Source organism: Centrocercus urophasianus, unplaced genomic scaffold, assembly GCF_019232065.1.
Source record: "Centrocercus urophasianus isolate 14NV4802_14NV808 unplaced genomic scaffold, USGS_Curo_1.0 seq_11, whole genome shotgun sequence".
NCBI lineage: Eukaryota > Metazoa > Chordata > Aves > Galliformes > Phasianidae > Centrocercus > Centrocercus urophasianus.
In genome coordinates, this window is record NW_024884253.1 from 13,157,967 (window position 1) to 13,172,864 (window position 14,898).

The following is a 14,898-nucleotide window of genomic DNA, read 5'->3' on the forward strand; positions in this document are numbered from 1 at the left end:
TCAGAAAAAAATATGATTTTGAATCTGGATCTCAGGCTGTAATACTTTTTTTCTTTGCTCTTACTATAGCTAATATTTTGTATTTCACTGTAGTTACTGTATGAGTACTGTATATGACCTTTTGTTTCTCTTCATTAACACATGGTCTTATTTGACTGTAACATACTGAGATCAATAAATGCTTAATGTGTTAACTTCATAGACAAATTTTATGTGACATTTTGCTAAGCCAGCAAAAGGAACGGAGGACAGACTGGGATGTGCAGTTAAATTTGAGAGGTATTTCTGTACAATAAACATGAAATTGTAGCACGTTTGACAGGTTTACTAAATTATTTTCACATCAGAAAGTCCTCCAACTACCTGTTTATGTAATTAAGACAGGGTCATCTTGCACTTCAAATACATTTTTTAACTATCAGGATTTAGTTCCTATCTGTGTCATAGATTTTGTCTGAGACCTTGGATAATGATCAGAGGGCGGGAGCACCTCTCCTATGCAGAAAGGTTGAAGGAACTGGGCTTGTTTAGCTTGGAGAGAAGGTTCCAGGGAGACCTCATTGTGGCCTTCCAGTACTTGAAAGGAGCGTATAAACAGGAGAATGAATGACTATTCACACGGGTTGATAGTGATGGGACAAGGGGGAATGGTCTTATACTAAGACAGAGGGGGCTTATTTTAGATGTTAGGATTAAGTTTTTCACTCAGAGGGTGGAGGTGCACTGGAACAGTTGCCCAGAGAGTGTGTGGATACCCCATGCCTGGAGACATTTAAGGCCAGGCTGGATGTGGCTCTGGGCAGCCTGGTCTGGTGGTTGGTGACCCTGAACATAGCAGGGGGGTTGAAACTAGATAATCTTTGAAGTCCTTTTCAACCTGGGCCATTCTATGATTCTATGATAATCACGTACTCTCTCTGCCTCTCACTTCTCTACAAACTGAAGTAGGTAGAATAACTTCTTAGCTGTGAGAATGAGCATGTTAGCATTCATGAGGCACTTACACAGAGGGTCCTTTATCTTCCTTGTTCTAAGATGGAGCTAATGAGAAGAATACAGGGACACTGTCTGGATGAGCAGAAGTGAGATTAGGAAAGTCAAGGCTCACATGGAACTCAGGTTGGTGAGGGATATGAAAAAATAACAAGATAAATAAAAATAAAACAAGATAAATAAAAATCATCAGTTAAATACAAAGGGAGAATTAGCATGGAGAAGACTGAGGGACTCTGAGTTTTTTGCCTCAGTTTTCACTGGTTGTCAGGCTTCCCATATGTCTTGCATCCTTGAATCTCTAGGCAGGATTAGGGGGAGCAAATTCCCTCCTGCTATATGAGAAGAGGAAGTCTGAAACCTCCTAATGAGACTGGACATGTACAAGTCTATGCTGTCAGATGATATGCATCCCAATGTCTTGAATGTACTGTCTGATCCGGTTGCCAAGTCACTCTCCATCGTATTTGAAAAGTCATGGCTGGTGACTGGAGAAAGGGAAGCATCACTCCCATTTTTGAGAAAGAGAGAAAGGATGACTCGGGGAACTAAAGGCTGGTGAGCCTCTCTTCTGTGTCAGGGAATGTCACAGAACATGCTCCTGAAAAATATGTTAAGGCACGTGTGAGACATGGAGGTGATCCAAGAGAGTCAGCATGATTTCAGAAAAGGGAAGGTAGTGTTGGCCAATCCAGTGGCCTTTTGTGATGGAGTGATGGACAAGGAAGGGCAACTGGTTTCGTCTAATTGGACTTATTCAAGGCCATTGGCATGGTCTCACATCATATCCTGATCTCTAAATTGGAGAAATATGGATTTGAAGTTTGGATTATTCAATGGATAAAGAAATGGTTGGATGGACACAGCCAGAGGGTTGCAGTCGAGGATTCCATGTCCAGGAGGCCAGTCATGAGTGGTGTCCCCCAGCAATCTGTCTTGGGACGAGTGTCTTAACACATTTATCAATGACATAGACAGTGAGATTGAATTTGCTGATGACACCAAACTGAGTGATTCAGTTCATTCAACAGAAGGAACGGATGCCATTCAAAGAGACCTAGACAAGATGGACCCAGGAAAATTTCATGAGATTCAACAAAGTCAAGTGCAAGCTATTGCACCTGAGTCTCTGCAATTCCAGATATGTGTGCAAACTGAAACAACTCACTGAGAGTAGCCCTGTGAGAAGGACTTGATTATTCTGGTGAATGAAAAGCCAACAGTATGCACTCATGGCCCAGGAGGCCAGCTGTATCCTGGGCTGCATCAAAACAGGAGTGGCCAGAAAAGAAATGGAGGTAATTGTTCAGCTCTACTCTGCCATCATGAAGTCCTATCTGGAGTACCGTATCTAGGTCAGGCCCCCCAGCACGATAAAGACATAGAGCTGTTGGAGTATGTGCAGAGGCGGGCCATAAATATGATCAGAGGGCTAGAGTACCTCTCTGATGAAGAAAGAGTGGAGAGGTACTGGAACAGGCTGCCCAGAGAGGCTGTGGTTGCCCTGTCCATGGAGGTGTTCAATGCCAGATTGGATGGAGTCCTGGGCAGCTTGGTCGAGCATTAAATGGGGAGGTTGGTGGCCCTGCAAGTGGCAGGGGGGTTGGAGATTCATAATCCTTGAGGTCCCTTCCAACCCTGACCATTCTGTGATTCTGTGAAGGGCCAAGGGAGTTGGGCTTGCTTCTCCTGGAGAAGAGTCTGGGGGCAGTCCATTATTGCCTTCCAGTAATTAAAAAGAGCTTATAACCAGGAGGAACACTGACTTTTTATACTATCTGACAGTGATAGGGCAATAAGGAATGGCTTTAAAGTAGAAGAAGGGATATTTAGATAAGAAGAAGGCGGGAAATTTTTCGCTCAGAGGGTAGTGAGGTGCTGGAACAGATTGTCCAGAGAATCTGTGGATGTCCCATACTCAGAGGCATTCAAGGCCTGGTTGGATGGAGCCCTGGGCAGCCAGATCCTGTGAGAATTGTCCCTGTCCATAGGAGGGAGCTGGAAGTGGATGATCTTTTAGGTCTCTTCCAACCCAAGCCAGTCTGATTCTATGATTTTGTGGTTCTGATATAATGTTCCACCAGTAGTTCATGCACAGTGAATTTCTTGTTCTATTAATGTTTAGGCCTGATCCTACTTGGTTTAGACTGAGACTGTTCCCAAAAAGATAGTTCTACAGGTCTGAAGACCTTTGTTCACTCTGGTGCAGAGCCCCTTCTCCTCTCCAAAATACTGGGTTGAATTCTACCTTGATTCAACTCATTTCAGAAGATGAAAGCTTTCTGGGTACCCAGCATTGCCATATAGCCAGTAGTAGGACTTCATTTCAAGAGAGTATCAAGGCATAGCTGGAAGGGTAAGAAAACCATGTATAATGAATTTGTTGTTTTTTCTTCAATATAAATTGAAAATTATCTGCATAATTTAGCATGCTAGGGGACATGAGTATCTGCTTTGCTGCACAGCAGTTAGTTAAAATAGCCAGCAAACACATAACTTGGTTACATTTTGATCATGTCGAAGATTTCGTAGTTTTCCAGAATATTTTAGGAGCCCAAAAGATTGCCATTGAAAAGATTATCAAGGAGATTTTGTATGGTGCGTATGATGTGTTACATGTAATCACTAGGTGCATTCAGTGCTGTTTTGTGGTTCTTTGCAATTTACAGCTGTTGTGTGCTCATCTCTTCCCATTCACACAAAGTGAATTTCATGACCTTGTGTGTCTGACACAGATCTTGTTTAACGTCAGTATGTCACAGAGTACACAAGGGACACTAGAAAGGTGATGTGCCCTTCTCTCCCTTTTCCTATAGCTGACAAATGGCACATAAGTATTTTTTCCTTCCTCAATAAACACATTCCAGGAATCCTTTGGGTAGAATCAGCGAAACTAGTACATGGTGCTGTGGTCCCACATGTCCTCCACGTGATAGCTCCATGGTATGAGTCACAGCAAAACCCTGCTTTTATCATGTGCCATTGCCTATCAGTGATGGTTAGCTGCAGTGATAAAGCAAATCGTGTTTTGTTACTTGTCAGGCATTTAGAATCCCAGCAGCAGGAAACAAGCTGCTCTGATCCTGTGAACAAAGTAATTACCATCTCCTCTCCACCACAAATACCAAACCATCAGTTACTCATTGGGTCAGCTGTCATCCTACTTGAGATTCTAGCAATTCACATCACCACCCTCTGAAGTGAAGTTGCCTTCCTCCTAGAGCCAGGAGAGAAAATAAAAAGAAAGGGAAAGAAAACAGAAAAGCAGGAGCTATGTGAATCCTTGAGCTGGTCTTTGAATAAAAGCACACAGAAAATTCCCAAGAGGTAGGGGTCAGTGCTCTGAGCATCACTGAAAATACTGAATATAGCTAATGAACTATAAAAAAAAAAAAAAAAAAAAAAAAAAAAAGGAAAATAGAAGCCAATTTTCTCTGTTATCATGGATTAAATTTTCTTTTCTATTGGAGAAATGATTTATCTTAAAACAAAGAAAAAAAATAAAAATAAAAATAAGAAAGAGATACTGGCCAACTAATGGGCAGCATTCTTTGAATTTTGTCAATTCATCTAGAAATGAGAAACATGTTAGATATTTATTTGTTACTGACAGCTTGAATTTTTACAGTAGAATCAAAACCCAATTTTTTTTGGATTTGTGAAAGAAAACAGAGTGCATAGAGCTGTCCTGGGGCTCAGCTGCAGACCAGATTGCCTCAGGAGAACTTTTTAAATATGTCCTTAAAATTTAAAAGGAAAGCATTTCCACAGAGAGGTTTTTTATGTAACAGCAAAAGGACTTGTTGAAACCATTCATATTTATAGAATGCAGTGTAAAAGAAAAGGTAACGAAAACCAAATAGTAACCAACAGACACAGTTTACCAAAGCTGACCTACGTGTTTGGTTAGCTTTAACTTGTGGCAGGGTTCTCAGAGAGATAATCCTTACCTACACCCTTTTGTGTTTCTGGGGCTGTAACATCCCAGTGACCTTGCTACATGCGGGATGTACTGATGAAAGTGCTAGTAGTATTAGTGAGAAAAGGCAAAATCCTCAGAACAGGTACTCTCCAAAATCAGCTTCTGCCTTATAAAAGCAAACACAGCATGCGTGCTACATCAAGTGCCTTCCAGCCCCTTCAGTAAATTTGGCTTTTCCCTCATCTGAGGATAGGTTGCCTATTTAAGCTTGGAAGAACGGCGATAATGAAGCTCTGCACACATGTTGCATCCCCTGAGGAAGGAGTGCTGATTCATATGAGAGGATTAGAGTAGCAACTTCAGTGAATTGATGTAGGTTGCATTCATTGTTGTATTAAACTTTATATTAAAGCCCGACTTTCAGCTCCCATTGAGAATTCATCACTGAAGTGGGTATTTCTTGGAAGTCTGTACTGCAAAGTACACAACATTCATCTTAGCTTGTTACAATCACAGTGATAAGATGGATATCTCCTAATGTAAGACCAAAGAAAATTGTAAAAAGACACCAAAGTTGCTACTGAGAAGATTAATTACTCCTTAATGGATGATTCCTTTGCCCATAGACTTGTTTGTGATTATCATTTCAGGCTTTGCAAGGCAAAAAAGGTTTGACAGGCTGAAGCATGGCAATGAGCAGGACAGAGGCTGGAGAATACGATGTAGGAAAAAGAGGCTGAGTACTGGGTTTGTTCAGTCTGGTGAGTAGTTAAGTCCAAGAGGTCTTGCTGTTGCCCAAAACTACCTAATAGAAAGGAAGAGAGAAGGCCGAGCCAGGCTCTTCCCAGAGATATACAGGAACAGGATGAGAGCCAACAGATACAATATAGAATTCAGGAAATTCCTGTTTGATATAAGGAGAATTTATTTTACTGTGGCAGTGGTTAAGAATGGGAAGTTATTACTTGAAGATGTTGTGGAACATTCCTCCCTGAAGATAACTAAAACACAACAAGTTTTAATTGCTCTAACTGGGCCTCTACTGAGCAGGAGGTTGAAGTAGTGACCTCCACAGGTGACTTCCGACATAAATTATTCTGTGAGTTTATTAATTTATGCTGATAAGATGTTCTGATTGGTTAATTCAATGGCTTTTGGTTTTCAGACAGAGATATTGTTTTTCTGAAATGTCAACAGAGAGGAAAACGGGAGGAAGAAGCTTCTTGCTTCCAACTTCTAGTTCACTGGGTACCACTATGACCTGGTACTGGCACAGACTGCCCAGGGAAGTGATGGAGTCACCATTCCTGGAGGTGCTCAATAAAGGTGGAAAAGTGGCACTGAAGGGTGTGGTTTAGTGGGCATGGTGCGGATGGGTTGATGGTTGGATGAGATGATCTTAGAGCTCTTTTCCAACCTTAGCAGTTCTATGATTCTATGATCAGTTTGGGAATTCACAGTCCTGAGCATTACTTGGGAGATCACACTTAGGCAGAAGAAAGGGACTAAAAGTTCACCACTGATGATGGCTAAATGCAGCATCTGGAGCATAAAAGCATTTTATGCGTCATACTCCATAAAGGGTTTGAGTGAAAGAATAAGGCCTTGGAAAAGTCTTGTGACACACTGTGTGTTTCAGCTGCAGCTGCTGGCTCAGGACCTCAGGAGGAGCAGGGAACCTTATTACAGCCATTTGGTTGAACCATAGTAAAATAAAAAGTTATAAAAACTATTCTGTGACCAAGCCTACTTCTGAAATCTGAGGAAAATATATCGGTGAAGTAATAGGAGCAGATGAAGCCTGAGAGCATTTTGTCTAGATTTTTCTTTAAGGACTCAGCACAGCTCTGCTTTTCAGGTTAATCTTAGTGCTTCATCTCATTCCACACTGGCGTACTTGCAGCTGAAGGAAATATTTTTACAGCAGAATAATTCACAATACATCTTCCCCTAATATATGAGCTACTTCTTCTTTTATTATTTTCCTCATACTCCCCATACACATTCACCAACCCAAATGGTGTTCGTTATGTAAGCTGTCAGGTTATCAGTGTAATGTTGTGTTAGGGATTTAGGTAGAGAAACAAATTCCCTTGGTGTTCAAGGAAGATTAGAACAGCATGTGTATGTGATGGATTTGTGGGCTGAAAACTCATTCATTTTTGCTTTGATTATGAAGGCAAGGTTAAATGTGAACTTTATTAGCAGAAGTACGGACCAGAGTCTTCAAAAATGAACTTTAAAACCTCTGCAAAACTGTATTTGGTGCAGCAACATCCCATTAAAAATGCAATGTCCTTTCTCTCCAGTTTCTTTTTCTTCCCTGAAGCTGCCAAAATTGCTAAATATTTCAGTAATCAGCTTTTCTAACACCACTTATTTTTCTCAAAGCCAAATCATCTGGATGCGTATCCAAGAACAGTGCTCTCAAGCTCCTGTGGACTCTTTAAAGCCTGAAGGATGTAAGACAGAACTCCTTTTGATGCCACAACTTGGTCTGGATATTTCACAGAGGCACAGTGAAATATTCCCAGCAGAAAGATGTTCCATATTTTGGTGAGGTATTGGAACAGGCTGCCCAGGGAGGTGATGGAGTCACCATCCGTGGAGGTGTTTAAGAAATTATAGATGTGACACTATGGGACGTGGTTAGTGAGCATGGTGGGGATGGGTTGATGAATGGACTAGATGATCTTAGTTATCTTTTCCAACCTTAATTATTCTGTGATTGTGATACCCTGCTATTTGGACCCAGCAAAAACAGAAGCTCATGCAAGAGACTGTAACAGCAGCAGTGTGGCAGGTTAGTAGTAAGCATGGCAAAGAAACTTCAAAAATAAATGGACACTTAGTTAAGTAGGGCAAATCTGTGTAGGAGAGTTAGATTGATTCTCAGCGTTTTCTGAGGAGTACTATTAGCCTCCATGGAAACTACGTATTAGGTAAGTCTCTGCAAACTTGTAAAAAACTTCTTGAACAGTCTATATCTCTGGGTGTTAAAAGCTATCAGAATAGTAGAGATCCTAGAATTGCTCCCCAGTTTGCAAAACACTCTCCTGTCAGTGTCTGTTGGTTTTGCTGACAAACACATCAGCATTTATGGTGAACTCACACCCTTAGGCAATCAGATGCAATCCTCTACAGTGCTCATAGTGAAATCACAATGGAGGCAGTGTAAAAACACCCTATCTTCTGAGTCTGAAACACAAAAAATACCCTTGAGCCCCAGTTTCTTTCCTCTGCCTTTTGGAACAGTCACAAAATACCAGACAAGAAAACAGACTTAATGTCACTATTGAACCACGAGATTTATCACCCAGTGATATCCAAAGACCAAAGACATTTTGAGCATTTAGAAGCCACTTGGGTTAGCTGCGAATGAAGGATGCAAGACTGGATATACTTCTGATACAGATTTTGTAAAGAGATCCACATAATGATTGAGGCTGCCATATTGTATTCCATGATGTTTTCATACTCAGAAGCAAATCAACTAAGTCGATCGTTACCATGAATGTGCTGAAGAACCAACTACAATGAGCAGAAAGTCTGGATTTATTTCACTATAAAAAGAGCAAGGTATGGATTTTAAAGTGGTTGTTACCACTTCAGTTACTTTCTGCTCATTGTTCACCTCTAAATAGCAGTATGCATCTGTCTGTTAGAGAGCAAAACTACCACTTGAAATTGTTTCAATATCTTTCACATATTCCTCCACGAGAAAAGTAGATAAACTGGTGCTTATATCTCATTGTCTTTACTCTTTGTATTCTTATTCATGATCAACAGAACAATGAAAAAAACCAACAAGAAAGCTGAGTCTTAATAACGTGCATTCGAACTCTCTCTCCTAGCTTTCTGTGTGAAGTAATACAAACTGCACTGAGTTCTTTGGCTATTGGAGTAGAAGTCAATACCATTCACAGCTGAGCTTCTAACCACCTCAGCCAGAGAAGCCAGTGAAGATAGCAAGACTGTAGTGAAATATCAGAACTATTATAAATCTTCTTTTCTCCTGCTCTTGTGGTAAAAAGATATGTTTGTAAGCTGGAACTACATACTGGCAGCCCCTAAATTTCTGCCCAGCATGCTAACCATTTTGCTGCATTTTCTATATCCTATGATGGCAAAGATTTCTATCATCTGTACTTGTCAGAAAGTTTGATGTTCTGGAGAAAGGGAAGACATACGGTATACTTCAGTGAGGACTGAGTTTATTTTAATCTTGTGTTTGTCTGGCTATGGTGGCTGAGGGCAGCATCATAGAATCCTAGAATCAACAAGGTTTTTCAACTGCAAGCTGCAAGATCATCCAGTCCAGCCATCCATCTACCACCAATATTTTCCTACTAAACCACATCTTTCAGTACAACATCTAGACATTTCTTGAACACCTCCAGAGATGGTGACTCCACCACCTTCCTAGGCAGCCTGTGCCAGTGCCTGACCACTCCCTTGGAGAAGAAATTTTTCCTAATATCCAACCTGAACCTCCCCTGGCTTGAGGCCATTACATCTCATGCTATCATTATTACCTGGGAGAAGAGGCTGACTCCTACCTTGCCACAGCCTTCTTTCAGGCAGTTGTAGAGAGTGATAAGATCTCCCCTGAACCTACTCCCCATAACACTTCTGCTCCAGATTCCTTTAGCTTCTCTGCCTTTCTCTGAGCACATTCCAGGGCCTCGGTGTCTTTCTTGTAATGAGGGGCCCAAAACTGAACACAGTACTCCAGGTATGGCCTCACCAGGGCTCTGTACAAAGGGATAATCACTTCCTTGCTCCTGCTGGTAATGCTCTTTCTGATACAAGCCAGGATGCCGTTGACTTTCTTGGCCACCTGAGCACACTGCTGGCTCACGTTTACGGAATTAATCACAGAATCGCAGAATCACAGAATGGTCAAGGTTGGAAGGGAACTCAAGGATCATGAATTTCCAACCCCCCCTCCATATGCAGGGCCATCAACCTCCCCATTTAATACTAGACCAGGCTGCTCAGGGCCCCATCCAGTCTGGCTTTGAACACCTCCAGGGACGGGGCATCCACAACCTCTCTGGGCAGCCTGTTCCAGCACCTCACCACTCTCTCTGTAAAGAATTTCCCCCTGACATCCAACCTAAATCTTCCCTCTCTCAACTTAAAATAATTTCCCCTAGTCCTGCAGTTATCTACCCTTTCAAAGAGCTGATTCTCCTCCTGTTTTAAGGCTCCCTTTAGTTATTGGAAGGCTGCAATGAGGTCACCCCGCAGCCTTCTCTTCTCCAGGCTGAACAAGCCCAGCTCAGCCTGTCTCTGTAGGGGAGGTGCTCCCTGATCATCTTCATTTAGCCAAGCATTTACCAATAACCCCAGATTCATTTCCTCTACACAGTCTCCCAGGCATTCTGCCCCAAGACTGTAGCATTGCCTGGGGTTGTCATGACCAAAGTGCAGGACCTGGCAGTTGGTCTTTTTGAATTTCATCTCATTGGCCTCAGCCCAGCTATCCAGCTTTTCCAGGTCCCTCTGTAGGGCCTTTCTACCCCCAGACAGATCAACACTTCCTTCCAATTTGGTGTCATTTACTTTCATCACACGTTTTCATGTTATAGATTGTGCTTAGGAAAAGGAGCTTTGTTTAGGATACTATTTTAGCAAATTACACAGTCTGTGATTACTATAGCTGTTCTACCTAGTGTGGTAAAAGCATCAAAAGAGCAAAACCCAACCTGAACTGCATGCAAAAAAACATCCTGTCACCCAGCACCAGTCAGTGTAAGAGATGCAAGTTCCTTTAAGTCCTTTTGCACACATGGGAGATGCTAAAAGCAAGAGAAAGCTCTGTCTTATTTTTCAGGCAGAAATCATACTAGATATCAAGGACAGAGACTGCGGACAAAACAATGGGGCTATTGAAGCTCAGTTTTCAGTATTAGAAAAAAATTCAGAGACAAATGTTACTTTTTTAAAAAGAAATAAGAGAAATATTCCGTTGTATTTTCTTGATTTATTGGAGGGTTTCTAAACCCCCAGAGATTAGATACTGCTGGAATGCAATGGATTTTTCTCCTTATTGTTTGCTTTAATATAAAAAATCAACTCTACAATTCAAGATAAAACTGCGAGTAAAAAAGAAGTCCCCCTTAAGTAAAAGATCTTCTGGTACTAGTAATGTCATAAACCTGTTTGTTCTGAATGACTTTATTAATTTTGCAGGTTCTTTCAGGAAAAAAAATAAAGAAAAGAAAGAATCAGGACCTAAATTTCTAACGTAAAAATAAAACCTTGAGGGGAAAATCTACCTGCTTATTCTTTAAGGAAAAATATACAAAAACAGACATCTCCCCTTTTGCAAATCCTCTTTGAAATAACCCAACGCATTCAAGTGATTTAATGGTTCAAACTGCAAGCAAACATGTACTCAGTTATCTCTTTGAAGGAACATTTGTAAAACACAGTTAGTCATAAGGTGGGGTTACAAAGGCACTCTGTGCTTACAGAGCTGTAGCCTTTGTTACTTCACAGACTCCTAACCAGCTTTGACTTTTCATTGACTTTCTCACCTTTAATTTAAGACTGCATTGACTTTTCCTGTCACCGTAATCCATTTCTAGCATCAAATTGTTGCACAGCTAGCTATAATGCTACTTGTATTGACTATATTTTTTCCTCTCAATAATGTTTTGTTATATAAATTGAAAAAATATCAAAGAAAATTCCTAGTGTGTTGCTGCTTTTTAATAGCTACTATTTCCACTGTTTTTTAAGTGTTTTCTTCAGTGTTTAAGAATTCACTCAAATCAGTATTTTAGTGGAAGCTGTAAATGAGATGCTGTGGAGAGGCTGTGCAAATTATTTTATCCCCAGGGTTCTTTATAAATGACAGCTGCATGATGGGGAATCCTTATCAAGTCTCGGAGGTTGTTTTCCAAGGAGCTGAAATCTCATTCTCTAGCTGAATCCTAAGTGGTTTCCAAGTAGGCTCGCCGTGAAAGGAAGAGGGTAACAAGAGACAATGAAAGAGATAGATGCTTCAGTTCTGGGACTTCCCAACTAGATAAACCTCTAATGGGGAAAAGCAACATTCCATAGGCTTTTGGGTCCAAACGTAAGACTCATAGTCCATCAACAGAAGGTGACTGCCCAAGTCACCTCCACTAATGGCCAGCTACAGATGAGCTCCTGCGGGATGCGGGGACTCTGGGGAAGTGAGAAATGTGCCATGGATAAGGTTTGCACTGGCAGTATCTGGAAAGCGAGGATCAATATCCTCTGTTTCCTTGTCCTAAAGTGGTGGCAATACGCCCTCCTTCTGTAGCTCTCCCTTGCAGGAAATACGGATTTTTACACCAAGAGGAACAGCTGGGGGTTGCCTCAATTACAGTAACCAAGGTCTGATTAAAAGAAATTTCTATGTTACAGAAGAATTGAAATTATGTAAGTGAAAAGAAACAGAATTATATATATACAGTATTCTTCAGGCAAAGACAGTGTGGAATAACACAGTGTTAGCTGAGACTCAAAATACACTGGGGAAATTTAAAAGTTCCTTGAAAAATTCCACAAAGAAAGATAAAATCTTTTTTTTCCCCTCACCCTCGGGATTTAAGCTTAAATTTATTGTTCCATGGCAAGGTATCTCCTCTATCCATTTAGTGAATCATAAAATGAAAAATTCATTGTTCTTGTTTCTAGTCAAAAAAGTGACTCATACTTGCAGACAAGGCTCAGAATGTTTGCATGGTTGAGTAGCTCTGCAGCATTTTTATTATTTATTTATTTTTTTAGAAAAGGGAAGGGACAAGATAAAAATAAGTTTTATATTTTGTTTGGTTGAAGGCAAATACTGCGTTCACTCCTCTCTGTCTCCTTGACTAACCATGTTGCCATCATCCAGGATGTCTCCTTTGCTTGGACACTACAGGAGAGATGTGCTCAGGGCCCCAAAAAGCAAATCTCTTCACCCACAGTACTGCCAAGGAAACTTACGGAATCATAGAATCATTCGAGTTGGATGAGATCATTAAAGGCCATCTATCTAAATCCCCTGCAATAAACAGTGACACCCACAGCTCTGTCAAGTTCCTCAGAGCCCTGTCCAGCCTTGCCTTGAAGTTCTCCAGTAATGGGGTACCTACTTCTCTGGGAAACTTGTTCCAGTGCCTTTATTGTAAAAACCCTTTTCCTTCTGTCCAATTCAATTCTCCCCTGTTTTAATTTGAAACCATTTTTCCTAGTCCTGTCATGATAGACCCTGCTAAAGAGCCTGTTCCCTTCTTCCTTACTGCCTCTCTTTAGATACTGACAAGCCACTATCAGGTCTCCCCAGAGCCTTCTCCTCTCCAGGCTCAACAGCCTCAGCTCTCTCAGCCTGTCCTCATAGGGAAGGTGTTCCGGTGTCCTCTGTTCCATGTTGGGTAGAACTTTTGGGGGGCTCTGGTTCTCATATGAACCTCAGCTGTGCCTGGTACAAACCCTGCATGCTTCAAGAATACAAATTAATGGCATTACACCACTGTTGAAAGGCCTTATTGACTCACGTCTTTTATACAGTATTGAATCCTGTGTGGCTCTTAAACCTCTCTGTCACAGCTAATACCAGATTTCAGTTATATCTTTGCAATTGAAACTCAGCAGGAGACTAATGGATGACCAGCTATTTTCTGCTAATACACAGTAGAAATGAATGTGCCTGATCAATTCTAAAAAACACGTACAGTGAAGAAAGTACTCAGAGAAAGTCGAAACTCTATTCTTTCAAAGACAACATTCTTTTTTTTTTTTTAATGATCTTAGATTCTGCATTTAATTCTGTAAGTGTAGTTGAAAGGGCAGAGGGAGTTGTTAAATTTCCCTTCACATTCACACTCTCCTCCCGCCGGCACCCCGTGGAGTTGTTCCTGCTGCTCATGCATTTTGAGGGGAGCTGCACCCCTTTGTAGACTGACTGCAGCTCTGCAGCTTATTCCCAAGCATTTCCCAGATGACTGGCACTGTGATAGTATTCAAGTCCACAGGAATTCCCATTTATGCCCTTATCATTTTCTCTTGCTTCCTACAAAGGAACTGCTTTTGCAGAAAACCTCTATGGCAGGGGAAGGCTGGATGCGACATCCCCATAAGCTCATCTGTAGTTTCTGCTGCTTCTTCAAAGTGCACCACATCCTTCAAAGCACAGTGCATTCTTCAAAGTATTTCTTACAGTTCCCTGTCAGCAAATGAAAAAGTAGGGCAGGAGCCAGAAGTTAAAGATCTGGGTTGCATGCTGCTGCTGGGAAGCGCACCAGTTCCACAGGTTCTGACAACAGAATTACTGCCTGGTCCAGCAGCTCGCCCAGAGTTCTCATTTCTCTTTGTGGGTGAGCAGGTTGTGATATGATTAATGAATTCTTGCTCTTTCTCCTTTAGACAGAAGCTACATGAACAGTTCCAGTCAGCTTCAGTCTTCAAGAAGAAAGTCGTACAGACTATAACTAACAGAAGGAAATAACAAAATAATAATTAAAAGAAAAACTGCAGTGCTTCACAAGGCCTAAATGATTGTTCCCAATAGCTGAGAAAGTCATAGGTATAATGTGCAAGGAGTCCTATGCCATCTGTCACAGCAGGACACCTTTCACAGCTTGTCATTGCACTCATACTTTGGGTGTTTTGTGTCCCTGATCCCTAGAATAAATGGATTCTCTTTCATTTTGTAGTGTTTGACAAGTAGGGAGAGAGCACATCATGTCAGAGCAGACTGCAACGTGCTTTGGGACACAAATCTAGTGAGCTCTGCTGCTACAGAAGGATGCAAATCATGAGGTAAAGCGCCTCCAATGCCACCAGGAGTGTTTTACAAAACAGTCCTTTTAACTTCTGTTCCTTCCTTCTTCTCATTTTTTTTTTTTTAATTTCTTTTAAATCAAAAGTGAAAAGCCAAGATTTCATTGAAAAGCAGCCACTTTCCTCATCAGTGTAACAACTGGGATGGAAAACTTTGAATGTGCATCTGAATTTAA